The following is a 26,076-nucleotide window of genomic DNA, read 5'->3' as shown; positions in this document are numbered from 1 at the left end:
GGTGACGTCACCGATCGCTCTTCGAACGGTCGGCGCCCCTTTAATCGCGGGGGGTGACTCCACCCCACAAAAAGTTTCGTCTTGGTGGAGACGTGTCGGGCGCGTACACCAGCCCAAAAAACATCAATATCCTCGATGGAAATTCGAACGGACCGCATCTGCTGTACATCCTCCTCCATTTTAATACGTAAACTCAGCAACATCCAGCGCTTCATTTATATTCATTCGGGGGTGTCTATCGGGGAAAATTGTTTAGAATAATGATGGGGGCGGTAATGTGATGAATGCGCGCCGAAAAAATTAAAATAAATGTTCGCCAAGATGAGCGCCTTCCAATTCTGAAGTAGCAATTTGCGTAGGAAATTTTCAACAAGGGGTTGTTGCAGCAAACGCTAATTTATTTGGTCGATGACAGACAGGAATTTTGAAATTGATGTTCAAGCACTAGTGCGAATACTTTTTGGATGATTTTGAAGCACTAGTGCGTGAACGTCGATTTCGCGCACTAGTGTTTCAAAATCATTCAAAACGCCATTTCTCCAATTTGGATGATGAAAATTTCGAAGGAGTGAAAACAAATCGTTATTAATTCGATTGACACTTTGGCAATCGTATGGACAAGCGCCATTTTATTCACAAAAGGTATACGACAAATCAGACATAACATAATGTTCGTTTAAAAAAATATTGTAGGATCTTCGATGCGAGAAGACGTATTCGGCACATTCGCGCAAATGAAGCACTCGCTCCTTCGTCGCTCGTGCCTCAATATAATAATGCACTCATGCGCGAAAAATGTCTTCTCGCACTCATTTCGTAAATAACTATTAAAATTTTCCTAATAATACCGTTTAAAAAAAATGGAGTCAATGGATCGTGTATTTGCTTATGGAGGTTCGTTCGCAATGCGATATAGTAGGCAACCAGATATACAACAAGCCAATGTCCTTGACTGGCAAAGCGAACCTCCACAAGTAAATAGACGGGATTTTGGGTTAGCACCCGCATAGCTTATCTACTGACGCATTTAGAGACGCAAATTGGTACCATTTGGTGGCGTTTGATGTCAACTGCGCCCCCGTTTAAAATTTAAACTTTTTGAAACTTTGTAGTAGTAGATTATTATCTGTTTAAAATTATTTCGCTTTTGGTTGCTTTGACGGATTCACCCCGGCGCATCCACCATATTTAACGGCAAAAAGTTTATCGCTAACGACGGCTCTAACTTTGTCTTTACGGTTTCGCTAGAAGATAACTGGTGACAGGTACTCCTGTCTGCAGTTTTTACGCGGTCCACGCCCCAACGAAGTGTCACAAACACAACAGCACAACTCCAGGACAATATTATAAATAGGGGGTCGTTTTCATAAGAAATGAGTACGCCGCCGATTTTGGGCGTTGATTAATTGCGTCTAATCAAACCGCGGTAATTATTCGTCGAGTGATGGGGGAAAAATGTAAGAAAGCGTTTCCATCATCGTTATTTATCGTGGGGCGATTTTTTTATCTCGACGGGCCTAAGCTGGCCGCCTAATCGATACATATATTTCGCGTCGGCGAATTTATGTTTGGTTTTGGGTGATTTACAACGGGGATGCACAACCACCCTCGTCGACGTTTTCATTCTCCTTCACCTCGAGTCGTATTGACATTGGCGGCGGTGCACGCAAGACGCTAATGAAATTTTTAAAATTTCATATTGCTACATTGTGAGCAGTTGGGGGCTTTATTACACTTTTACTACTCTCTGTTCACAACATTTTTTACGACTAACCTTTCACGTTATAGTTTTACGACAGCGGCGCTCCTTTTCGTAAATTATATCGACATCATCTCCGCGGCCAGATTCCACGCGAGGAACAGATGTGAGCGCATCGTGCAACTTGGCGTGACTCCAGCGCCCCAAGCCAATCTAATTCCTATCAGCGAAACTTCCGCGACGATCATGAATGTGAGAAAGTTGCAGTTGGAAGACACGATTTGGAGTTTTTGTCGGTTTGTAAACCTCCACGCTTGTTAACGCCGAGCAATTTTGAATTTACGACGTGAAAATTTTCAACGCCATTGGGGTGGATGCGCTGAGTTATTACACCCGGGGGATGGGCGAGGGATGCTAAGCTGTTAAATTTCGACCCGTGAACCTTTCAAGGAAGTCATCGAACTAGAATTATGACAACCCTACGGGAGTCTCTCGAACGCTGCACTTCCGGAGCAGCGTGAAAAAATTCCTGGGGCGGCGAATGAATCTCGGGGGCGGCTATGGGGGCCGGTCCGGGTGTTTTATTGTTCCTGTCGCTATTAATCATCTAGAATTTCCTCGGATCGGTGTGCAAGGGACAAAGGTCCGGACGGGATTTTGCTTACTCGCAACTGTCTCCATTCAAGCTCTTCGTCTTGGTGAACTTCAAAGGAGACCCGGAAACAATCGGAAGAAAATCACGCTCTGTTCATAGCGCTCTGTTTAATATTGATTTTAAAGGGAAAAGTCCAGCCGATTTTCGGCGGAAATTGCAAACCTGACGCATCCGCGGTAATAATGACGATTATCGTCGTGGAAGAATCCGAGGCGGAAAATCCGGATTGACCTTGATGGGGGCTCCGGTTGCTTCCGTCAAAGAGCGCCGAGACGGGACGGATCCAATTTCGGAAGCCATTAGAATGCAAACAATTATAATGATAAAAATTCAAATTATATGTCGGGGGAAGTTTCAATTAGGGGAGACCGAAAAAATGAATGTTTAATGTCTTTTTACTTGTGTTTCGTGAAAGAGATATTTTGTTGGGAGAATGAAAAGAATTCTAGCCAGGCGAACGTTTCCCGGTTATTGATGCCTCTGCCGAGATTAAGAAATGGAAAAAAGCGGCGATCGATGAATATCCGTGAAATTAAAACGAATGGGACGGCTCTAGGGATGAAATCCGATCGCGAAAAGATGAAAACTGAAACGTAAATAATTCGTTCCCCAGCTGCGATTAAAATCGAATTATCAAAGATCACTTACTTACGAGATGAATACCAGATCGTCATGTCGTACTTGGGGGATGTCTTTGTGCCTCGACTCCTCGGGAAAAGTTTCTGCAAACACAACAAAACGTTTAGCACCCAGAAAAACGAGCGCACTTTGAACGACCGCCGACCAGTTCTGCCGTTATCGGGACGGCATGGTTCAACGAACAGCCAATACTTTCCACATACGGAAATGTCACAGCTTCGAGCGTGAAGACTCAAGAGTCGAATGTAAAAAAAATGAAATACGTTTTTTATCAGATGTAGTCATTTAAATGTGACAAATGTAACGACTTGACCTGTCGTAAATCACGAGACCACCTGTGCTCGAGCTCTTTTTTATTCTAACACGATAGTAACACATTTTGGTCGTAAATCGTCCAACTTTCAAGCATATTCGGCGAGATAAGCCCCGTCTAGTAGGTACATTTACAATTTATTCATATTTCAGGATCAATCGCGTCCACCCACTTTCCGGGAGATTTATCGCCGCTATGTACTGAGGAATCTTGCCCCGACGACGCCGTAAAATAAAAATTTCTCCCGTGTTGAGTACTCACCCGCGACTCTCTACATCGTGGCGTGAAAGATTGATTTCAGGTCACGCCGTTACACGTTGCTGTTAAACAACCAAGAGCGGATCGATGGAAGAATTCGGAAGTGCAGCCACGGACGAAAAAACAGGGAAGTGTAGCGAACGAATGAATGTTGAAGAGTGTCGTGACGGGCGAGGGAAGCAATTAGAAGTGTAGCGACGGTCGTAAGGAATTGAGAAGTGTGGGAGTGGGCGACGAGTATAGTGACGGGCGAAGCGAATAGAAAGAAGTGTAGTGCTCAAATGCAAATTTACGGGTGCAGAATGTTGTGAAGTGTAGTGACCAGCGAGACCAACATTGAGAAGTGTGGTGAAGCACTGAGCGGACATTCAGTAGTGAAACGACGGCCGAAGTAAATATTTAGAAGTGCAGCAACTGCTGTAACGACTTGAGAAGTGTAGTAACGGGCAAAGCGAGTATCGAGACGTATTATCTAATATCTATTCATTTTGATTGTGACCAGTCCCTAGTAACTTTTCAGTTGCTAGGTTATTGATAGGGAATTTTAGATAACACTAAGTCCAGCCGCAGCTGGCAACTCTCGGAGGCGCCATTTTGGCAAAAATGTCTCGCTGACTGACACAACGACTTGCGCAAACGTTTTTCGACGTACACTTGGCTTCAAAAAAAACGGGAAATGAAATTTGACCTAATGTGAATTGGAAATTTAATTTGTCAATTTATGTCAATTTGTGTCTGTTTGACAGTAGTATTTGTATTAGTATAACTGACATTTCTGACACATAAGTGTAGTTTTTTAACCTAAATTCTAAAAGACCGTTTCAAACTATAAAAATGTAATAAAATTTGACAGAACTTTTTCTGCAGTTCCCGTTTTTTTTGAAGCCAACCGTACACTGCGCATAACTATAAAAATGAGTTTGGGTACGAAATTTCAGAATTCAAAAAGAAAATGCCACGTCCGTCGTCTTGTCAAAGTTGAGATTGTTGAGAACAAACGGTTAACATTGACGTGTTTCGAGACATTTATTGAAGACAACGGAAAATAACTCACCAAGACGAACATCGCCAATAAAGTTAGCTCTATTTGTGCTATTTTGTTGTACAATTTGGCCAGCGTTGTAAGTAGTTTGATGCTTTTTGCCTTTTCATCCCCTATAAAACATTTTTATGAACTTTATGTTCCTTGCTGTCCGATTAGTTTTTATCTAAATATATTTCCATTAATCAATGGAATTAATTTAAAGGTCTGATTACCTTCAGTAATCCCCAGGTATTTTTTCGTGTTTTTCTTACTGCCAAATGACCATTTCCTTGATTCTTCATTTATAGCGATAAATACATTGAGATCATTGCTTTACCACCATTGCTAAGTTTTGACAATTTTGACATTTTCACATCATGTTCACACCACACAAAAATTTAGTGGAAAACGTATGCAGCACACAGCTAAACAGCGCCTACTATTTTTTTCGTTGTGGTCACAATCAAAATGAATAGATAATATTCATTTTGATTGTGACCAGTCCCTAGTAACTTTTCAGTTGCTAGGTTATTGATAGGGAATTTTAGATAACACTAAATCCCGCCGCAGTTGGTAACTCTCGGAGGCGCCATTTTGGCAGAAACGTCTCGCTGACAGAACAACTTGCGCAAACGTTTTTTGACGTACACTGTGTGCCCATATTTATAAAATTGAGTTTTGGTGCGAAATTTCAGAATTCAAAAAGAAAATGCCACGTCGTCTACTCAAAGTTGAAACCAAACGGTCAATACTGACTGTTTCGTGACATTTATTGAATCCAACGGAAATCTCCAGGTATTTTTCCCATTACTCTTACTGCCAAATGACTATTTCCTTCATTTCTATCGAGAATTGCATGAGGTGATTTTGAGGTTTTGACATTGAATGATCTGTACCTGGACATAACCCCACTTTTCAACCGACGTGATCACAAAATCAGGCAGACGTTTTTCATTTCTCCTATTACAAATATTAATTTTCGTTATTAATATTGACAAATTCACTCATGTTATGAAAACAGTTGATATTGACCAATTGTGTGCCGAATATCGCGAAAATGTCAGAAAATCTTCTTCCGCCTACAAAAATCTCCCTTCCGGTGAAAAACAACGTTGACAAGGCTTTTGTTTTTGTTGGTAACACAAATTAATGAACAAAATGTCAGAAAATTATTTTGATGTTTTCCGAAATGGATTTAAAAAATCGTTTTAGAAACGACTCCAGCAGTGATATTGACTACAATGTGAAAACAATTTGGAATACAACAGGTAAATTGTTGCAGGAAAAGTGCCACGATGAATATAAACTAACCTTTAATCCGTTTTGTGATGTTGTTCCGAATGTTTGTTTGAATTGTTCATTCGCGAATTTGTGTAGACAAATATAACTTGACTTCCCATTTTTTTTCGGAAAATTTTGATTTTATGACGAAAAGTTTGTTGCTTGGCAACAACCACGAGACCCGTTAGGGTCGAGTGGTTTTGCCTAAAGCAACAAACTTTGAGTCTTGTGATATTGTTTCTGATAAATACATCGAGCTCATTGTCAAGTTTTGACAATTTTGACATTTTCACATTACGTTCACACCACACAAAAATTTAGTGGAAAATAGATAATATAGGGAAGAACAAAGCAGACATTCCGAAGTGTAGCTACGGGCGAAGTGAATGTTGAGAAGTGTAGTGACCAGCGAAGCAAGTGTTGAGAAGTGTAGTGAATGTAGTGGATATTTGGAAGTATTCGTAGAACGACGGACGCAGCTAATATTGAGGCGAATGTTGTAAAGTGTAGTGACAGGGAAAGAGAGTACTGAGAAGTGTAGTGACGGGTGCAACTAATATCAAAAAGTGTAGTGACGGGCGAAGCAAATGTTGAGAACTATAGTGATTGTCGAAGCGAACATTGAAAAGCGTAGTGATGAGTGAAGATAGGATTGAGGGGGTAGTGAGGGGCGAAGTCAACATTGAAAAGTGTAGTGACGAGTGAATATAGTATTGAGAAGTGTAGTGACGGGTGCGGCGAATAGTATAGACTGTAGTGACGAGCGCAGCGAGCATTGAGAAGTGTAGTGATGGTCTCAGCGAACAATGAAAAGTGTAGTGACAGGCGAAGTCAGCACTGGAAAAGTGTAGTGACGAGTGAGGAGAGTGTGTAGTGACGGCGCAGCGGATGTTCAGAAGTGCAAGGCCAAACGAAATGAACATTCCGAAGTGCAGCTGCGGACGAGGAGATATTTCTGAGGTGCGCGTCGAGCAATGCGTATTTTAAGTGGTATTCTTGCGGTAGCGAGGAACCCACCGATCGATCGGTCTGAGGAGTGCATTGTGCCCCTGATATATGGTCTTGTTCGCGGCCGGTGATGTCGCGGTTTTTCCCCCCGAAAGAAAATCGTTTTGTAGTCCAGAGACAGTGATTGATACACTCGACGAACATTATCTTTTTGTGCCTTGCTCTGCTCGATACAATCCGCATTTTCTGTGGCCCGATAAATATCCAGGTGATGGTCGAAGAAAAACCCGTCAACGGCTCACCCCGGGATAAGTTATTTAAGGGTGCAAGAAAAGGCGTCGGGAAGAATGTGTGTGGCGTTCCTGCCAGAATCGAGCACGCTATTAAATATTTATCCTGCGCGTATACCGCGAAGGTTACACTTAAACGTGTACAAGGATTGCTTTCGTCCTTGTTTGCAACACTTCGCCATCAATAAAACAGGCGCGCGGCAAAACCTGGCCCTACTAAATTGCCTTGAGGATTAATGCCTCTTTGTCGATTAACAATTCATAAACCACCACAAAACTACCTTCGTATACTATTTGAAAAAGTTTTACGCGTCTTGCGGGATTCTTATTGACGCCGTTACGAACCACCTCCATTTTTCAACCACAAATAAATCTCACCACCAGTTTTCTAGATTATTTAGTGCCGCTGTTTCTTCATTGTCAATATTTGTTTGCTTCTTGTTCTTTCCTTAAACTCCCTTCGCATCAATCTTTCCCCTTCTGCCATTTGTTGATCGTGCATTATACGTTTTGTTGCCGTAAATATGTGGGTTTTTATTTGTACAACCAACGCTGAGTTTTATTACATATTAAATGTCAAATTTACTTAACAGTTTTTTCTTCGGTAAATACAGTGAATTCCTTTGGACTTTGTGCTGGTGGGCGGTTCAAATTTGTGTGTTTAATTTAAATCTGAAAGATAAGTTTAATTAAAATTTGCTGAGTTTTGTTTAAAATTTGAGCGATTGTGCTGTATGAAACGTGGTTCAACGGCCTCCTAAAACTCCCAAAAACTGCGAATTACACTGATTTGAATACAAAGGGAAGCCCGGGGCGGTTTTCTCTACAATTTTTGCACAAAAAGGGACACCCAAAGTTATTATGTGTGCCATCAGACATCAAAGGAGAAGCCCTGACTAAAAATGCAGCGGAGTTGACAAAGTTGCAGTTCGAAAGTGCAGCGCTGAGATTCAAGACCGGAAATGCAAAATCCAAAACTAGAAGCACGTCGCTGCTGCGGATTCAGATTCGCTGATGTAAAAGAGCAAAGACTTAGATTCAGTCTTCAAGATTTGATTTATGGCGATGGAATGGTGAACTGATGTTTTTCTTTTTTGCTGTGAAGCTACATTGATCGACCGTTTTGCACTTGGCACGGTACACTTTCTGCAAATTACCGAACGATTGTGCTCCATTCAAGATGAGTATTTCAGTCGGTAAATGGAGCTTTGAAACCGCCACCGGCGACGTCACTGATGCAATTTCGAGCATCTTTCATCTCCCTCGAATCGCGAATAGCAAACTGTTGCTCTATCGTACTTTTTAAGCATTCCCGAGCGAATGTACGCACAACAAAGCGCGATGGCCTTTAGGTCGGCCATTGTTGAAGCCCGTCAAATCTACATTCCCCTATTCAAAGTGGCCGGATAATAGTGCTCGCATTCAACAGTGGACCCTTTAACGACATCTATTACTTTTATAGCGCCACTGATATTGCACGAATCGATGCCGCCATTATTATCCCGAATCGGCCCGTGATCCTGTGCCAAGGACGGTTTTAATCCCTCACCGAAAGAGAAAAATCATCTCGCAGAGTACTCTCTTTTATCGTTCAGATCTCGCTCTCTTGACTGTCTGTCTGTCGCAGATTAACGCCGCCGGATGACGACTTTTTCCAGGCCCAGATGTACACTTTTAGTCCTGGAAACGTAATCAGGACGACGTTCACCTGTTACAAAAAGGACGAGGCCAAGAATCGAACTGTAAATGACAAATATCGGTGATTTATGTGCTGTTCGGTCGCGTCATATCGATAGGATGGACCGTTCGTCCGGTGGGAAATCACATTAGGGGGTGCCGAGGGGTGAGTTGTGAATGTAAACTAGTTGTTGGCGAGTCCGAACCTGATTTTATTCCCCCGGTGCGTCCGGTGTGTATTTTTAACGCATCGACAAACTGATGTAACTTCGTCAAAGGCATCCAGGCAGTTAACAATGTGATACCAAGAGATTGATAAGCGGCGTCTTTTTCCAGAATTATGACGACGAGGGGTTTTATTTACGTGTGTGGTGAACCTAATTAAACTCGGGAACGCTATGCTATCTCACGTAGGCCACAACATGGTTTCGTTTTACCATTTATCTGATTGTTCGTAGACCACACGGTATCTGCGTGTTGTGTTGGGGCATCATCCAGAACTGTGGAAAGTAAATTTGGTAACGAATGTGCAAACAATCTCGTCGGCTCAGTTTGTTTCGAAATGTAAGGAGTAAGGACTAATTGCAATCCGGAAGTGCAGCGTAGGGTTACGTATGCTACATGTATCAATCCAGAAGTGCAGCGTTCATTTGCGTATTTTATGTTCATTAATCCAAAGGTGCAGCGTTGGATTATGTATGCTAGGATTTTCAATCCAGACCAGAAGTGTAGCGTTCATTTACGTATTCTATGTTTATTAATCCAGAGGTGCAGCGTTGGGTTACGTATGCTATATGTATCAATCCAGAAGTGCAGCTTCATTTACGGATGCAAATCTAGAACTGAAGCGTTGTGTTACGTATGCTACATTTATGAACCCAGAAGTCCAACATAGGATTACATAAAGTCTATTCAAAAATCAAAAAACCACCACCTGTTGTTTTAGGTTGGTAAAATTAAAAAAAACCCTAGGTAGATATTTTTTCATACAATGTTGGTAACTCTAAATTATGACATTTATTTGATTCAAAATAAAATTCAATTGCTTTGAATTTCGTTCATATTGTTTTATTAGCAGCACGTTTCATTTATTTATTGATTCTTATTATTTTTACTTAAACATGCTACATGCCCAGAAAAACAAGACACTTAATAAACATTTAACCTCAAAATTACAAGTCTCACCAAATTTTACACTAGACAGCGTTGCCGATTGTAATTATCGAGGAAAATGCGACGCTGGTGGTTTTTTGATTTTTGAATGGACTTTAATATACCACATTTATCAATCCAGAAGTGCAGCGTTGGGTTTACATACAAGCTGTTTCACGTAACTTTCCAACCCTAACGAACTTTAAATACAACCAGTAATACCGTGGGATAGAAAAAAAAAAATCAGAGTAGGCGCTGACCAAAAATTTCAATTGGCAATTCGTTAAGATTTCAATTATTTGATGTCAGTCTTAAAAGTTAGGTTAGTGATTTTGAGAATGTTGATATCTTGATTTTCATAAAGGATTTTGTGTGATCTGTCGGTTCTAAATGAATTTCCTCAGCTAGTGCAATGAAACAATGAGATTTAAAACTCCCGCACCTTTATTTAACTTCAACGGTGAGCACGAAGCACGCGCACGCCGCTTGTTTATAAATCGATCCTAGATCCAACGATCATCGATCAATCAATATTATCCAGAGAGGTTGTTGTTTGTTGTGGGGGATCTTATTGTCAAGGGGTAATTTCATGCACAACAGACACACGATAGAGAAAAAAGTGCAAATCTTTTTAAGGATAAGCTGAACTGTACCAAATGATAGGTTAGTTTCTTGGGTTAATCGCTGCAATAATTCTTTGTTCACCCTCTTCAATATTTTTTTTGCGCAGAACACTATCTGTTTCCAAAAACATGTTTACGCATTTGTAGACTTTCCGAGCAAATTGTTGGTTAAGTGCCTTGAAAGTCCGGAAACTTTTGTTGAAATTCCTCAAAAACTCGAGGTGTCGAATAAGACCAAGCCTTTCTCCATTGCTGAAGAAACATTGGACAATGAAAATTTGTTGCTCTAAAGTGAACATACTGCGACAGCAAATTTTAATAGTCAATAATTAATAATGACAGTTACCATTATAATGACATTTGAATTAAATTTTTACGTGTTGCCAACTGAAGTGTATTAATCATGGCCATCTCGATTTTTTTTATTTTTGATCGCACGGTACTTCTTTCATTTATAACTATAACATTCATTAACGTCAGGCGATTCCAAAAATATGATAATAAAAATTGTATTTTTTGGTATCTAGCATTTTGTGACTACTGAATATTGAGTTGTATAGGTACATTCGGCGTAGATCTCGGAAAGTTACGTGAAACACCTTGTATACAGGGTTATACTTGGGCCGGCCAACAGCTGGAGTGATCACGAAATGTTCACGTGATAGTTCGTAGCGACGTCATGAAAAGCCTGATTTACACTGCTTCGCTAAATTTGAGTTTTGTGCCACTTCCTATTTAATTGTAAACAAAGACTTGAAAAAGACTGACTTATAATTAAAATTTAATCACTAAATTTAAATCAAACACCGAAAACACAAGAGCACGAAGCATACGAGACAGCAAGGCGCTTTGCAACGAGACCGTGGAAGCTTGAAAATTTCAGCTGCGTGCATTAAGCTGCACCATATTTTTTTAACGCGCGTCCAATAGGAAACCATCACGTGAAGATCACGCCAGTTTATTACTCCAGCTGTTGGGCGGCCCAAGTATAGTTACGAGAGACTTCCGATGAAAATTTCGTTATATGCAACCGAAACTACAATTTCCAATGGTTTATAGCTTCCTAAATTTATAAAAAGTAATACTTAAATCAAAGATTGCTGGGCCTTATTATCTGTCGTGTCAGTTTTCACATTTATACAGGGTGTTTTCGAAGTTGAGTACCTAGTTCCTTGTAACACGAGGTACTATGTATATATTATTCTTAAGAATTTTAGCCTAAATCTTCTTAGTAAAATGTTTGTATTAATGGAGATAATCGATTGTATATTTTTATTGTTGTCTAAAATTTTGAGTCCGGTCCTGTCTATTTTTCGACTGTACTATATTAATAACTGACGTGGCCCAGGATGGTGTCTTTCTGGAAATCGCGTACTCTCTGGACGCAGCAGCTGCATTCTGATAACGTGATGACATTGCCTATATACAGGGTGTCTCAGCTAAGACAGATATTTTAGACGGTGAAGAATAAAATCCCATTAATGCAATCACCCAAGTTTTAAAAACGTAATTTTTACATGCCTTTTTAAAATGTTGAATCAATTAAGATTTACATAAAAAGTTGATCGTCAATAAAAAATGCTGTAAGGAAAAACTCGTCGTTGAAAGACGTCTGGTTTGCAAGAAAAAAGTAAAAAACTATGTTAAACGTGGCTGCAAGTGCAAAAACGTAGACGAGTATGAAACAAACGCTCAATTTTGCAGAATTTTGGTCATCCCTTTTCGCAGAAGCGCAGGTGACATATTTGACGTTTATCTTGCTAACCTTACAAACACTTACAAAGTTAAAGACAACATTTGGACGTAATTTATTATATTGGATGCTTTAATTCTTCCATAAAGGACTAAAACACGATCGGGATATTTTAGCAAGGTAATTTACTTCACGTACGCTTCCTATGTCTTCAAATAAATTGACGACACTCTTAACCTTACATTTTGTAAAGCCTACATTTGGATAGTGTTCCACGAGAAAATGAACTGTGTCATTGAAGTTTTTACGACACTCTCCATAGGCATTTTTTTTTCCTTTTTCAACAATATTGAAATTTCTGCTGCTGTAATCTGTTTTTAGAGTATTTTTTTTCAAATTTTCACACAAATTTTCACAATTTGACGTTTCTAATAGAGCGCGCCCAATTTTGACACACTTTAAAGGGTGTACAAAATGTTGCTTGGCAATTAATCATCAATTGTTTCAAAAGGTAACTGCTCAAACACCTTCAAATTTTACATTAAATTTTTAACGACAAAATCTAATCTTTTCGTTGAATCAGTCAAGTGATTTACTTAATTGTTTGTGTAGACCCCTATTTTTTAATGTTTAACAATCTAATAATAATCGCGCATAATTTTCGATAAAGGAAACATGTGTTAAAATTACATTTTTTAACTTGAGGTAATTTTATTATTACTAATTGAACCTTCACGGTCTAAAATATCTGCATTTTAAATTTCATAAAAATCCGTTGGCAAATAACCGAGATACTCGTATTAGGCTCGAAATTCTTAGCTGAGATACCCTGTACACTAGCAACATATCTGTGAGCTCATTATTTTGCTAATAATAAAGCCATTCCGACTAATTAGATGACAACTCTAACAGTATTTTTGATTAACGTCCATGCTCATTTGTTTTTTTTTTTGTCAATTCTAATTTCTAACAAATCAGCGCAAATTTGAGCAGGACCGGTTTCAAAAATTTCAAAAAAATTAACTTATTGTATCTTCATTGCCGTACACATTTTACTAAGGTGATTTTGGCTAAAACTCTTTAGAACAACGCATACTATCACGTGTTAAAAGAAACGCCTCAATTTAGAAAACACCCTGTATTATCTTTTGCTCATAACCTCAATAAAGAGAAAGTGTCATGATTAATCTTATTCGCCAAGCTACTTGGATTGCTAACTTATTTCGAATTAAACAAAATATCAAGTTCTAGGTGTTTCTTGTATTTTGGGTTGCATCGGAAGTCTCTCGTGAATAAGCCTGTATTACGTTTGTCCAGAAGTGCAACGTTCATTTACGTATGTTGCGTTCATCAATCCAGAAGTGCAGAGTTGGGGAAGGGGTGTAAGAACCGACTTTTGGTTTTTGTTTTCTTTTTGGATATTTGTGCTTTTGGGAGTAAGTCTGTGGGTCAGGTCATTTTCCAATCGAATTTCCGTTGTGAGTCACGCAACAAGTCCCTTCGGGTCCGCAAATCCCCGCCTCGTTCCATAATCCAGGTTGGGGCGCCCCCCTGGTCAATAATAAACGTCGTGTTAATTTGAGGAATCTCGTTAGCATGCAAGCGGTGTCAGCCCTCCTCCGATCTAATATTGCATCGCCTTTAAAGTTTAACATCGGCCTGCCTCCTAATCCGCGCCACGGATTTGAATTCTCATTACCCTCGGTTGCATGAAATGGGCGGGGGAGCGGAGGTTAATAGTCCTCCCAGCTCATTTCCGGCCGGTCACAGGGACACCGACACCTTTTGCGAATGACCGATTTCCGCTCGGTCGGCGACAAAGTCGATTCCAAATTGATTCCTTGCTCGTCCGAGTGTTAATCCGCGCCAAATTAACCGATCGACTATGAAAAACTTAATGGCCGCAATTAATTTCCGACGACAAAATGGCACCGGCCTAATGGAATTCGAGGCTAAAGTGCATCCTGTTTTAAGCGGGGAACTGCACCTGCCGCGTTTTCCGAGAGAAGGGTCGTGATTTATGTGGAGGAAAATGCTGGAAATGCAATTATACTTGGCGCGCATATAAAGACCATCAATCTTTCAATTTCCAATATTTATCCAATACTAGCGCTCCAGGATAATGGATGCAAACAAAGGCTGTTTACGCTGAGAAGGAACAGAGAGATGGAGCGTCCTGGCTTTTTGATTTTACCCGGATCAGGTGCACATCGAACGATGCAGCCAGCTTTAGAAAAATACACATCACAAATTCTTTTGGGGAAGAAGTCGGTTAATCTGAATTGCTTAAATTAAATCGTAGACGATCAAAATTCAGAAATGAGGCGAAATCCTGGGCTGAGTAGGCGTTGGAAAAATTAAACCGTTTAGAACAGTGTAAAGTTTGAATTTCCCGCCGTTTGACACGAATGACATTTGTTTCTGTTTAATCGGGACATAATTGAACATGTTTGTTTTCAGCAAAAGGTGCTTTTAGATATTTGCTTCGAGAATAGGAATCGTTAAGTTATTCTATTTTCAATGTAAAACATTGCAAAGAAGGAAAAAAATAAAAACAATTTTGGCTCTAAATTTTAGGTTAGCTGTCAACATGCTTCAATTAATCTACGCTTTAAAAAAGCACAACAATTGACGGTTTCCAACGCCTTCTCAGCCCAGGATTTCATTTGAACGCGCGATATTTGTAGCGCAGTTCTCGTTTAAGAACATTCCTAATGTATTAAAATGGGTAAATTATTATTACTAACTAAATTAATGACGGAATTGATAACAAGGCGAATATTTAAAAACGAAACGTTATATGACAGGACCTGACGCCAATCTGGCCTGCCGCGTGTTTAAAACAATTGTGAACGGGTAATAAAAACACAAACAACGCAAAAAGTGAGGTTAGCTTTAAACAGCATCCTTGGTGCGTTCACAATCGACTCTTCAACGCCTACTTTGAGGTGAAAATTTAAAAAGCACACGATATTTATTGTTGAAAATTTCTCATTAATCAATTACAATTACAATTGCTGTGGTACTTTTTGGTGTTTTTGGAAAACGAGAACACTTGTGACTTTCGATAGTGGTGAAGTGTCGTTAATAAATCGAGTGAAATAATAGATAGGGAGGCTTCATAATCTTGATCTCGTCCCCGGCGCCTCCACCATTTTTCAATTAATATTTTAATTGGGTCCGAGGATAAGCGCGCCGGAGCCAAGTCGGGGACCGAATTAATTAGAGAAGTGTTGGGACTTAAGCTTGGTTTGCACTAAAATATTAAAGGCCGAATTGTTCAATTACGGGGGATATTTTAAGAAGGTTTCGTGTCGGAAACGAAGCTTGGAAGACCGGAAAGTAAAGGATTAACCGGATTGTGTTCCGCCAGCGGCTCCAGAATTGCTAATCGTGTCGTAAGCCTGGCCTGCTCCACATATATCTGTTCATCGAATTGTTAATTTCCTCTCGGCCATAATGAAGATGGGGGCTAATAAAATCTCGACCCCGGAGCACGAACGCGTCGCTTTTTCCAGACAGACGGCCGTTCCGCAACTTCGAAACGAACGCCCAGGCTCTGTATTAAAATTTTAAACGAGTTTTTCATTATCCTTCATCGAGAGGTCCTCCGCGCCCTTCTCCGAGTCAAACTTCGCCAAATTTAATTCCGGGGACATTTACATATTCTTTTTAGTGTGTCGCCGTTAATCTCGTTAATCGTCTGCGTCTCGATAGACCCCAAACTTGGGTCCCAGCTCATCATTTCCTCGGGACGGAGTTTGTACTTTTGAAATTTAATCAGCGGACCTGGAAGTGTCGATTTTTTCCCATCGGACTGCCGAAGAACCGAGATTTGTATCGAACAAACAGGACGACAAAAACGTACGAGCGAACGCCAACCTCCGGGGATTAACATAGCTCACGATCGGATTTCGTTGTGACACAGTTCAACAGGTTTTTCGCTGAATTATTGTTAGTTTCGGAGGAATTAGAGGCGATTTTTAGCCGGCGGACCGCGGAGATTCGTCCGGTTGCGGAGAAGAGGGGCCGATAAATTCCGAGGAAGGCCACAGTTCCAACTCGGGTTTAGGCATTCCTGTCCTGCGGAGCGTGATTATCCATTTGCAGGAGCAGCAGCGCCGTTTACGCAGGAATATTTTAATTCCGGCCGCCATTAGCGGTTTAGAATTTTAATGGCCGATCGCTGGAGCGGAGCGCCTCCCAGAAGCATCTGCACAACTCCCATACCGGAAGGATTTCCACAGATTTATTGCAATTTTTCATAAATGGTCTCTAATCGTCGGCCTTTACTGCCGAAGGAGCGCGAACCAGAGGATACTCCAAAGGAATTCAACTGGAGACAAATCGAGCCACGAGACGTGACCATTCGCTGGATCCACAAGAGACAAAGACGAGAATTGACATTCGAAGAACCAGAATGAAGACCTAAGCTTGGTGAAGGACTAGTTTTTCAAAGTACATGGATTGAAGAAAAAAATTGAATGATTTTAACTGTGTGCCCGCCATTAGGTACTCTTGTGACAGAAACGTAATTACTAAATCGATAATTTCAATAACGTTTGCCACATAAAACGATATTTAAATATTATACTAATAACACAAAGTAGTTCATGGTCAGGTTATCTCACTATTCCATCGCCAGCATCGATTTTTTTTTCTCAAACTAAGAAACTGCTAGAGTGCATGTCAGATTTGTTTTTGCGTCAAATACACGAACCTTTCTTGTAAAAAATATATTTATATTCGAACGTGTATAATAAATTTACATAATAAAATGGGAAATTAGTGGGCGAAAAGTTTTCCAAAGCTGCCGTTAGGTGGGCGAATAACGGTGGCTCCGATGTGTAAAAATGCGTAATGAATTCAATTAGGGAAATAATTTTGTGCAACAAATTTTGCTTTATATCAGATTTGTTCATACACTTTTTTACTGTGAGGCCTTCTACCTCTTATTTATCGACCACAACTTCACAATTCTCAATGTCTAATGGCTTGCCAATGAAAATCTTTTACCCTGAATTACCTCCGAAATCGATTTTTTCCCGCAATCACACACCAGCATCACAAACTCGCCTCCATTCACAGTCTCATCACAGACTCGCGTCTGTTCACATACTCATCAGTCATCACAAACTAATCTAGTTGGAATTCAACGGCGCTTTGAATTAAGCACACGGGCTCTAGTCAATTCTTCGTTCCAGTGAGTTCTTAATGATCTCATTTGCAATCACAAGACCGACCGTTTGAGAGAGTCACTACTCTCGACTTCACAATACTCAATGTCTAATGGCTTGCCAATGAAAATCTTTTACCCTGAATTACGTTCGAAACCGATTTTTTCCCGCAATCACACACCGGCATCACAAACTCGCCTCCATTCACAAACTCGCGTCTGTTCACATACTCATCAGTCATCACTCATCAGAAACTAATCTAGTTGCAATTCAACGGCTCATTTCTCAGCGAAAAACATTGTCATTTAAAAGTTCACAAACTCGCGTCATGTTATTTCTATGGTTCCAAGAGATCTAAATCTGAAAGTGAGTCATCTTTTGACACTCATAGTGACAAGACGTGCTTCCATCTCTCTTGCCGGTGTTAGTACAACACACCATACTTATTCTCATCTCTTACTCACCAAGGGCGTAGCAATGATTTTTTGCTGGGGTGGGCCAGATTTTAAACCACAGACAGATGATAGATAGATATTGCAGATGTATCTTGTTTTTAATGTGTTTTACTTTTATTCTGGGGTGGGCCAGAAGGATCCTGGGGTGGGCCGGGCCCACCTGCCCCCCCCCCTTTGCTACGCCCTTGTTACTCACCATCACCTCTTTCTATCTCATCGCTTTTTGCTTCTATTTTCACGTTTTCAACTTGTACGATTGTAGTTTCGTATTCGTGAATTGTTGAAATTATTTCTCGACTAAGTAGTTAATTACGAAATAAAGTTTTTTAAATGGTTCAGGTGTTCCCTTTTGGTTTCTTTTGGGGCAGGCGGCGCTCACCTCCGCATGAATATTCCGTCGGTGGAAATGTCACAATTCACAATTAATGCTAATTAGGCTTTTATGACCGAAGTTAGCGGTTCGGAGTTGGAAGTGTTAAATGTAAAAGTAACGGCCTTGTTAAATCGTAATAGACAGAATGATCTCGTCAGTCCTTTCTATTAACCACCCCCAGATCGTGGCCGTTGCACAAAGACGATCTCACCGGAGATTCACGGGGATGATCCGCAATAAAAATTTAACGGTCCGCCGGTTATCCCGCCGGTAATAATTATCCAGATTTGTGACTCCATCTCCAGATCTGTTGTTTATTAAGGACGAATTTACATGATGCGATTGCGACGTCATTCACTCGAGGACTTTAACTTTGATTATAACGGCACTCGCCTGCTTAATAGGATTTCCAAAAGGGCTTAAAAACTTTAACATGCTGTTAAACACTACAACTCCTGGTTACAATGTTTTTACACGATCCCGACATAAACAAGTCGCCAGTAGTTACAGCTTCGGTTAAATTAATTAGACGAAGGGCGCCAAGAAGTGGGACGCGCTCTCCTTTTTTCCATCTGGGGAGGGTGGGGAAGTTTTCGCATCAAATTAACCGCAACTGCTATTGTGGAACGGCAAATTTGATAAAGTTGCCTTAAGTACAGGTAAAGTAGAAAGTAATTTTCGGCTGGATGCGCCTCTACCTTTCCCACCAACTTCGGATTCGAAACAAAGATTTGTTCCGGAGTTGGCTGGCTTCTTGTCGGAACATGAGATAATGATGTTGGGGAAAATGACGCAGGCCACCAACATAACTTTTAAATTGGAATTATAATATTCATTGTCTCAGAAAGCAACAACAGCAAAGAATTCAAAGATGGACATTAAGTATTGTGATCAATATTTGGAAACTTTCTCTCGGGGATTGTTCAGTGAAGTTTCTAGAAACAACTCTTACCTGTTCTCCTAGATATGCTGTAGATTACATATTAGGAACGTATTCCATAATTGGGTCGTTTCCTTTACAATTAGCCCTGAACGACCTTGATTTGCGAAACGAACCTCCATAAGAAAATACGTGTGATCGATATACAGGGTGTCTCAAAATTCGCGAATTCCGGATTCAGAGCGTTGTAGGGGATTACTTCAGTAGTCCAAATATGGAAATTAAAATAAATCGGGACTCCCCCCACAAAGATACATTGATGCTTATATCTTCTTCAGGAAGAGCGAAATTTTTTTTCTAAGTATTTTTCGAGCTCCACTGGGTCCTTCCCTACCACGCTCTGAATTCGGAATTTGCGAATTTTGAGACACCCTGTATATATTTGTTCTAAATAAATCGAATATAAATTAATATTATGCAAACTGTGTAAGTTGTAGTGACGTTGACGCAACTCCAATTTGGAGTTGGTCATTGTGCGGAGCCTCCGTCGTTTGATCGGGTCCCCGCAACCTCCGTTAGTTTATGACGGCGACGTTGATGATGCAATAGCGCCCCCACAAGCCTATCTCTAATCAAACAGGGCGTCACGGTGCGTTTCAAGCACCATTGACTGTATTCATCCTCAACTATACTTTACTCTAATGGTATCTCACTAGAGCAGTACACGTTCCCGATACAACAACACTTGCCTTAATAAATTACCGGAGCGCTCTTAGCGAGATGAATTTTTGAAAGACGCCGCGTCGCGTGACTTCTTCCGCCGCTTAATCGTATTAGAAGTGAATTATTGAGAGTGCGACGTCGTTGGCCTCTTCCTAATGGATTGAATCTGCAAAATTCGACGCGCAACAGGAATCGTCTCATTAAACTTACGTATTCTCTCAACGTCCCGAACCATCCGTCATCGCACTCAACCTCAGACACTATCTTTGCGGCTTTCACGCGAATAAGTGACGGCTTTACAGCTAATCTCATTTCCTCCGGTAAGGAGTCGGTCTTTCAGCGCGAGGTGCTGTCGATAGTACGTGCCACCGGAACTGCAAGAACACTCACATTGATCGAATGAAGTGTGCTTGTTTGGATCTGATACGAACAGGAAGAACCGACGACACTGCTGAACTCGATTCAAATTGGAAGTTGTACACCAATTGGGAAATCTGGTGACATCGTGGGGTGCCGCAGAGATCGAATCTTGTACCATTCTTGTTCATTCGATTTGAATACTTGTTGGTGGTAATTTATGTCTCCAGGACTCGCGTTCGCCCGTGTGGCACAACGGCCCTTTGAGGTGTAATGCGTCGAACTTTGAACCGCTCCCGTTCGCATTCACAAAGCAACAACTCGACTGGGTGATAAATGGCTTTTTTAACACACCCAGTGCCATGTACGGTGCTGGATATACCCGTCACCGGGGTCGTGTAGGTCAAAGGTGAACCAGAGAGAAATTTTGTTTGATGTCGCCAGTCGGCTTCAAAACGCCACAATTAAATATTAAGAGCGAGTCTTTGTCCGTCCCGGTGAAATCAGGAGTATTGGAGTGACGGTCCAGGTGTGCGCTCCTCGACGGTCGCTTCTTTGGCCGATCAACCATCCGAACGCGATTTTCTCCCTCGCAGACGTTGCGAGCCGCCCGCAAACATTAATGCACCTATATACATTCCGACGCCCTCGCATCTCTTTTCCCCCAGACGAGGGTTTAGACTCAAGAGTGGCTCAACTCGACGAACGTAATCCAATAACGTCTACGTATACCGTTCGATTATTTCGCTACAAGTGCACTCGAGCACTCTGCGGGTGCTTGTTCGCGAAGGGGTGGTTTGTTTCTTTCGGAGAAAAACATTTGCGAATGGTGGATGCGCCGGGAGAATATTATCAAAGACGTTTTCATCTTGTAGTAATCCAGTCTCAAATGTTTCATCTAAAATAATCAACATTTTTGCAGTGAAATTTTTTTAGTGAATTAGTTTCATGCGTCACGCTAAAATCGTTCGCGTTCCCATCACGCTAAAATCGTTCGCAGCAAGCTAAAATCTCGGGAGTTAGAATTCCATTCTAGATTTTTGAATGAATGGTGGATGCGCCGGGCTAGCCGATTAATTTTTACCTGTTTGAGTTCTAATTAATTGCATTCGGTGCACCTGTTCGAATTTAGAATAATCAGTTTGTGGTGCCGCAGCAAATATTTCTAATTATTTGATAAGAACGCATTGTGTCCCCTTCAGCCGTGGAAAACATTCCATTTTCACAATAATTATGTCCTTTTGTTAATTTCGCAAACAATGGCCTTTATGAAATTTATACAGAACCTTTTCGCGATAATGGCTGAAAGGGATTGTGTTCGGCTTGCATTTTATTAACATTATTGCCTCACGGAATGATCAAAGTTTCACTTCGACGGAAAAGGTAATCCCTCCTTTCGTCTGGAAAGCACAAAAGTCGTGTATGAAAGCGGCGATATATCCCCCATTCCGCGTAGGAATTATCCAGATTTGTAATGGCGCTGTGGCTTTTGGGTTTGCCTTAAAAATTAGATCCGGGGGCGGAATCAATTTCGTGATTTCGTGATTTGGGGACGGCGCGCGAAAACTAGAAGAACGTCAGTCGGAAGAAAAACGCCCATTAATGGGGTCGTCCCATGAAATAAGTAATCAATTAGCAACCGGTACCAGGCGGTGTCGGGGCGGTCACCCGCGGCGAAATAAAATCATTTAGGGGAGGATGTCGATTTGTGCACACGGGGTTGTGTCACTCGTATTTCATATCCGCAATAATTCGAACGGTTTGTTTGCGCGATAAATTTTTGAGGATGTCGAGTGACAATGCCGCCGCCATCTTGTCCGCCATTACTTACCTAGGAATGTAGCCAAACGGGCAGATTTTTTATACAGAGTAAGCGAAACACGCTCCATTTGAATAAGCGACTCGATAAATTAGGGAGGATGTTTCGTCTGCAAAAAATAAAACTATCCATCATCCCCCATTCCGACCGCGATGAATTTCAACTAGGACAAATAATAGTCGAGTTGGGCGCTAATCGCCGCCAACAATCTGCCCTTTCGACGAATGAACAATTATGAAAAAGTAATTTTTCAGCCGGGAATAAAAACTGTATTTATGCCGGCCCCGGGGAAGTAATTTTTTGTTTTAATTAACTCCGATACTTTTTATGAAACGTCGAAGTTTGTCCGAATGTTTCAAATAATTATCTCGGATTGTTCTGGCGATGTTTCCAGATTTTTAGCAAACTTTTCGCCGATCTCTGTTTGCACAAATAAACCAGAGACTTGCAAGGCTCGCGTTATCCAGTCTCTCAATTTATCTCTTAATTAAAATTAATTTAGTATCTGGCGAACGTTTTTACGAAATTAATGTTACTTTTTTTTTTCTTATTTACACTTTCAATTCATACTTTTTATATCAAGAGCCCTACCGCTCCTTTTGTTTTATCGAAACGTTCGTCTTGGTTTGAGTCCTACGAATAATTATACTTGCTATGCACAGTCGTTTTAATGGTTGCCTATTCACAGCGTTTCGAAAGTAACGTTCTAATAAAAATGCTTTCTCTTCAATGGTAAAACCTACCACTTATTTTGGGATTATTGTTGTTTACAATTACAGTAAACTTCTGTAAACTTTGCTGAAATCGAAAATTTATTTTATTTGCATAGAATTCCGCTACGACATGACCTTTAATTTGCAAGATTTGTTTTCTTTTTGATCACATTGTATTAAAAATCCGTGCTTTGGGTAATGTTTTTGTAGTTAAACAATTATGCGTTCGGACAGTTTCTAGTTTTTTGCGGAAGCCAAACAAACTTGTCGCTCTCCATTCCCACTCGCCGAACAAACCAAAACCAGCAAAGCTCGCTCATCGGCTTTGTCTCCCCATTTCCCGCTTAATTAAAATAAAGCGGCGCGACTCCGGTTTTTTCTCCGTGTGGACAGAGCGCCGCACCTATTTTCGCCAATTTCCGTCCGAAATTCACTTTACTTTGAGTCAATTTCCCGTTCGGCGTAATCGACTCGTCGCAACAATGGAGTCTGACTCGCGCCCTCCACTTTTCTGTCTAATTTCGTCCTCCCTCCGAGCTTTGTGTTTAAATATTAGCCGCAGTTAGGCCACAAAAGCTCCAGCTTGCGTCCTGAAAGCTGCCGACTTGATAAAATTCCTGCGATGATGTTTTCGTAATTGTCGGTGTTAGGTTTCCGGGTGCGTCGATTGGTTTTACGCCGGACTAATATCAGTAATATCGGATTTGTGATGTGGAATATTTTGTCACGGTGCCGGATCGGCTCCGGTCTAATTAGTTCCGGGGGGCGATTAGCGCCGACGTAATTACCACAGACGCCATTCTCGACACCGTTTCTTCGTTTTCGATTATTTATTATTCATGGGATTTTTCGGCGCTCGAATATCTAATCGCGGAGGTGATAACTCTCTTCGTCTCTCCTCGACATGCTAATTTTATCCGCGCTTCTTTAAAAGGCTTCGATGGCTGTTGACGCTAACCTTTTATTGCCACTCCCCAACAAGAGACTTTGCCACTTCTAACCGTTAGCTTTATCGAACAAGATTTTATTCCTCCACCTAAAAATGTCCGACGATCGCACAAAACATAAATTAACCCCAACCCCTGAGTAGGCACAATGTTTCTCTCGACACAGTAGCGCAATCATCATCTACATCCAATAAAAGACAACTGACAGGTGACACCTGTCAAATCTGTCACCGCTCATTTATCCATTTCAGTACTTAGACTCTCTGTTGAATAAAAACCGTTCTATTTTTAGCCCCCTGTGGACACACCACACACATTAAGCAAGTCTTAGATCAAATTTGACGTTTTGTGTACTCTGGTGGCGCTGTAGTAGGCCTAGATTGATTCGTACAATAGACCTACTCTCACTCTCTCGACCTAATCTGTCAAACTATGAAAATTATTTTAACGGCCATAAATCCACAGTCGTAAAGTGGTCATTAATGCGTTATTACTGACGCTTCGTGATGCAGCAGCACAATGCAGCGTCTGCTTAATTAACCAATAAAAGCTCGAGCGTTGAATATTAGTTTAAAATGTTGCAGTTTGGTTACGACTGCAATTACGATGTCATGTAAAGATAAAATTGTATGTGCGGGAGTTAGATTGGGGTTATGTCGTTTCAACTGTCGTTACAAGTTTACTACATCGAGGGATGCAAATTTCAAATCGCTAAAATTAATTTAGGAACTAGTAAACTCACTTAACCGTGCATAACTTATGCGGATGCGATGTTACCAACGGTCTAAATTTGTTATGTGTAGCTGGTAGAGCCGTCTCAAAATGTTAGTGACTTTCGTCGTGTCTGGTCGAGTTGGTACGACTGCTCAAAACCAGTTAATTTGACATTCGCAATTAAGTTGTCAAGGATTGGGACATGTGGTGGATTTTGTGGAATAAATGAAGAATTTATCCAGTTCAGTCACCCGATTTGATTCAATTGACAATATGTGGGGCTTTATGAACAATGGAAAATGGTGGATCATTGAAAATTCCAAACGGTGATAAAGCAACAAAGTTGCTTCGGGGGAAGGTTTTGCTTTTAATAAGAGCCGCCGCCGCCACCGTCACCGAATCGTTGGAATTTTTTTCGTTCGGCCGCTTTGATCGATGTAATTGGCACATAAAAAACTCACGTTCTAGACTGTGACTGCAGTAAAGAAGTCAATAAAAACGGAGCGGTTTTACATATTGGCTAGTAAATTCCGCCGCCCCCAAATGAAGTCATGTACTCTATTAAAAATGGCCCGCCGCCCGTGTAAATCCCTTAAGAGTCGGCTTGTGCTTTATGGCCGCGAACGTACGTGAAATTGCGTTTATGACGTAGCAGGGGCCCTCCCGGACTAAAAGTTTTTCACTTGCAGTTGCCGCGTCGACCTGGTGGCGAATTATCGCCGCCATCGATCTGTTTAAATTGGATGGGGGGCGGCAAAGCGCCGACCTAGGCGAAACTCCGGTCAATCGGCCGATTTTATTTAGATTTCGTCGAAGGCCCCTCTAACGGCCACCCTTTAATATAGCCGTGACAATCGGCGCCGCCCCTCTAGCGACGTACCACGCTGAAGCCATATTGATTTTGTTGCGCCTTCTTGCAGGAGGACGGCGATGACGAACCGAGGTAAGCGAACTCGGGACCCGTCGCGCTTTTCATTACGCGTTCCGGAAGAAAAATGCCACGGGTTTTCCGGGGGAATAACAAGGAGGGCGCAGGTGATGCAACCGCTAAAGAGATTTCAGAATCGCCACGATATATGTCCGTGTCGAGATAATGGATCCAAGAGACATCTCGAGAGTCGCTGACGTCCATTTTTCAAAAAGGAAAAGAATTTTTAAATTTGAATCTCATAAAACTGACAAAAAATCTTTGTAGATGGCTGCGACACCAGCTGCTCCATTTCTGTCTTATTCCAGCCTGCAGTAACTCCAAATGTATTCAATAGGATTTAAGTTTGGCATTTATGAAGGAACTTATGTCTACAACTGATAATGTGAACAGACAAGAAGAAATTTCTGATTTTTAAAATAAAAAGAAGCTACAAATAATTCAAAATGAAACATTTCACAACAAATTTCGTCTGTTTAAGATATCAGCATTAATGAAAGAACTATTTTGCTTCCTCAACTAGGTAACTCGCTTTTAAAAATGATAAATAATGCAAACTACAAAGTGACAACTTTCAGCTGTCAAACGTCAAATCTATTGTAGATCACTGATCACAAGGAACTGCGACTCGAGAAAATTGTATAATAGTCTTGCGTTGTCTTCTATTTTAATTGGTTTAGAATAGCGGTAGGAGAAGAGCATGTCACGTGGTGCCAAGACCGGGCGACTTGAGTACGA

At 41.0% G+C, this 26,076-nt stretch overlaps 1 protein-coding gene across 13 annotated transcripts in view; it reads right to left on the bottom strand.

Moving 5' to 3' along the window:
- Window positions 1–26,076, bottom strand: part of Shaw (Shaker cognate w) — an 85,088-nt gene that overhangs the window by 30,142 nt on the left and 28,870 nt on the right. For 11 of the 13 annotated variants that reach the window (XR_011161940.1, XR_011161946.1, XR_011161943.1 and 8 more), the window contains exon 2: window positions 3,003–3,076. The gene's annotated coding sequence lies outside the window, so the exon portion shown is untranslated. The remainder of the gene's footprint in view (window positions 1–3,002; window positions 3,077–26,076) is intronic. The other 2 variants (XM_069057658.1, XM_069057657.1) reach the window with 1 other exon arrangement.

The sequence above is a fragment of the Tenebrio molitor genome, chromosome 9 (assembly GCF_963966145.1).
Source record: "Tenebrio molitor chromosome 9, icTenMoli1.1, whole genome shotgun sequence".
NCBI classification, from domain to species: Eukaryota; Metazoa; Arthropoda; class Insecta; order Coleoptera; family Tenebrionidae; genus Tenebrio; species Tenebrio molitor.
This window is presented reverse-complemented; position numbering and strand designations above follow the sequence as displayed.